General features: G+C 50.3%; 1 non-coding gene across 1 annotated transcript; it reads left to right on the forward strand.

The window, feature by feature from the left end:
- Window positions 1-3,099: 3,099 nt before the first annotated feature.
- Window positions 3,100-3,218, forward strand: LOC112479702. The gene has a single exon (XR_003046309.1). It is a non-coding gene; the product is annotated as a 5S ribosomal RNA (ribosomal RNA).
- Window positions 3,219-3,600: the final 382 nt, after the last annotated feature.

The following is a 3,600-nucleotide window of genomic DNA, read 5'->3' on the forward strand; positions in this document are numbered from 1 at the left end:
CCGTCACCTCTGCCTCTGCTTCCCCCCATCTTTGCCACTCGCTTGGGCTGTTTCTCTCTCCCTATCTCTGTGTCCCTGTCCCTCTCTCTCTTTGTCTCCCACGTCCCATCTCTGTCTCGCTCCATCTCCGTCCCTCCTGTCTGTCTTCCCCTCCTCTGCCTCAGTCTCCCCATCTCTGTCTCCGTCTCTCCCTCCCTTCCCCCATCCCTTCTCGCTCTCGCTCCCACGGCCACGCTCGGAATTCACTTTTCGTTCGGTGGAGACAACCGGGGGACCACTCGCTCCTCCTCGCCCCTCCCCGCAGGCCGGGGCGCAGGCGGCAGGCCCCACGCAGGGCAGACTTCAGGAAGGACTTCCCGCCTCGCCTCGGCACCCGGGCTTTATCGCTCGGGCCAGGCGGCCCCGTGGCTTCCGGAGGCGCCCGGGCGGGATGAGCTCACTGCGAGTTGGCTTGGATTTCATCAGCTTCCTCTGCCGGAGTCGCCCCCATCAGCCCGCGCTGGCGGCTCGGGCGAATCCGCCGTGCGCCTGCTGCCCCCGAGCGGCGAAAGGTGGAAGCGCAGGCGCCGCCAAAGAAAAGTCTACCTTTGCTACTTACGATGTCACCAGTTCGGGAATGCTGCACATTGGAATACATTTAATCCTCATGACAATCCCACGAGACACAAACTATTTTAAATTCATTTACAATTGGCAAACTGAGGTCAGAGAATTGAGGTCGGCCGCCTAAGGTCACATAGCTGACGAATGGAGCCTCTGGGCTTTTACAGGGAGAGAAGGGGATGCTTGTAACCACCACGATGCCAGTAGTCATTTATTCTTACATTCATTCATTCATTCATTCATTCATTCAGCAATCCCTCGCCAGGCCTCCTCTGTGCCAGGCACTGTCGCAGGCACTGGGGACACAGCAGTGAACAAAACAGACAAAATCTTTGCCCTCGTGGGGCTGATACACTGGTCTGGGGGAGAGAGACGATGAAAAACATAAGCAACAATACAAAGTGAGTCACGAAATAGGAAAAGGAAGCAGAGAAGGGAGATCGAGAGTGTTGAGGCGTGGCGTGGTCTTATTCAGTACGACGGCCAGGGAAGGTCTTTCCTGAGGAACCGATAGTTAGAATCAGAGGAGGCCAGGGAGCAAAGAATGTTTCAGACAGAGGGAAGGGCAGGTGCAAAGGTCCCGAGGCCAGAGTAGGTGTTTCCAGGAAGGCGAGGAGCTAGCTACTGGGAGGCTGGGAGAGCCAGGAGTGAGTGAGCAAGCGGGGAGGGGTGTGTGTGTGTGGAGCGGGGTGGGGGGAGTCCGAGTGGAGGTTAGAACTCGGTGAGGACTTTAGCTTTTACTTCGAGCGAGGTGGGTGCCACAGGAGGGTTCTGAACAGTGGAGGAATGTAAGCTGATTTAGTTCTAACAGGCGCCCTCTGGCGGCCAAGTGGGAAACAGGCTGTGAGCAGAAAGCAAGGGAGCCCAGCGAGGAGGCGACTGTACTAACTCAAGCTGGGGTGGTGGCCACAGGTTTCGGCCTGAGATAATAATAATAGAGAACAAGATGATGACGACGACGGCGACTCTGATGATGATGATGATGATGATGATGATGATGATAATGGCAACTCTCACATTCTGTGCACCTACTCTGTGCCTGACCTTGTTAAATCCTTATGACCATCCTGAAAGCAGGAAGTGGACATGGGAGATATGGTAGGATCCTGGATTTATTTAGATTTATTTATTTTGAAAGTCGGGTCTACATGATTTGCCCAGTAGCTATCTGGGGATCTGACGGATAATATCGAACACGTACAGTGTGTCTGGCATTGTTCTCAGCACTTGACTTATTTAATACTCACGACATGCTATCATTTGCACCATTTACACGTGGGGAAACTGAGGCACAGAAAGGTTAAGTATCTATGCATTTGCCTAGCACAAAACTACTGATAATTATAATAATTTATTATAGAGGTAGTATAGTGGGTTTCTGGGAGTCTGAAAGGTCCCTCTGGGTTCAAATCCGGGCTGAACGTGTGACCTCAGACAGTTTACAATGTCTCTGGGCTTTGGTGTCCTGCTTTGTAAAATGGAGGTGAGAACAATACCATTGGCACAGGGCTTTCGGGATGAGTTTATGAGATAATGTGCATAACAAAAATGAGGCCGAGATGGAGAAGCTGCTCTTTAAATATATGGATTCCCTTTCAAGGCTGGGGATATTAGAAATAGACAAGGCAGACAGGGCCTTAAAGCAATCAACAAATACTCATTCGGTCACCCCAAGAAGCCTAGAAGCTTCGAGTCTTGTGCTGCCTCCTCCAGGCAGGACTCAATGATTGCTTCCTGACTCCCCTCAGGCTCATTTTATCTGTGCCTGGGCCTGAGCTGCTTGCATGGGAGAATGTGCCGCCCTTTGTCCCCTACTGGACCTGGGGAATGGAGCTACCATATTCCCTTTCTCCATCTGGGACACCCCCATGTGCACCTAATTTGCCCCCGTGTTTCACTCTGGTCTCTGCTCAAATATCACCTCCTCGGAGAAGCCTTCTCGGACCATCTCTGTCCCTTCGCCCGGTCTTGTTCAGCGCCGCAGTGCTCGTATTATACATTCCTCTGTTTTGCCATTTATTACCTGTCTCGTCTTGGAGAAAGTGAGCTCCATGGCGGCAGAGATATGCCTCCAGCACAGCCGTACATTTGAATCCCCATTTCACACATCGAAAAAGTAGGAGGAGGCCCGGAACAAAGTAGGTTTTCATGGGTCAAGGACTTTTTGCTGAATGAATGCTTGTCTGGCGTGTAAAGCAGGAAGTGCGCCACATCGCCCTCTGGCGGCGAACCAAAACCTTGCACCTCGAAAGTCCGCCCGCTTGGCTATCAAATTTCCCACCAGATCTTCATGTAGCCTGATTATTGTGGATTAATGCTAGCGGTTAACTCCATTTCACAAATACACGCAAAGTATTTTTTATGGCTTTTTTGAACTTTCAAATTTTATTTCCAAAAATCTTTCAAGCGTTGTTTAAACGTAGGCATAACTTACATACTTTTGTAAAACCCACAAATCCCAAGCGAAAAACTCTAAGTAATCAGGGAAGAAATAGAGTCTACGGCCATGCCACCCTGAACGAGCCCGATCCCGTCTGATCTCGGAAGCTAAGCAGGGTCGGGCCTGGTTAGTACTTGGATGGGAGACCACCTGGGAAGACCAGATGCTGTAGGTGTAAAAAAAAAATTAAAAATAAGAGATTGTAAACTGACAAGGTCCTTGCAATCTGTGAGGTCAACCAAGGGTCGCCTCGCCTAGAAAAATAAAATAAAATAAATAAATAAAAAAGAAACCGAGCCTTACAAGCTCCTCGGGAACTCCCCTCAGGCCCCTTCTGGTCATTCACTCTCCCCCTGGAAAATCATTACCCCGAAATCTAACAGCAGAGATTAGTTTGGCTTCTTCTAGAACTTCACGTAAATGGAACCATGTAGTACGTGCTCCTTTGTGCCTGTCTGGCTTTCGTCACTGGGCATAACGTTTGTGAGATTCTTCCACGTTGTTGTGTGTAGGTCGAGACCATTTGTTTTCGTTGCTGTATAGTATTCCGTGGTGTG

Source organism: Pteropus alecto, unplaced genomic scaffold, assembly GCF_000325575.1.
Source record: "Pteropus alecto unplaced genomic scaffold, ASM32557v1 scaffold194, whole genome shotgun sequence".
In the NCBI taxonomy this organism is placed as follows: domain Eukaryota; kingdom Metazoa; phylum Chordata; class Mammalia; order Chiroptera; family Pteropodidae; genus Pteropus; species Pteropus alecto.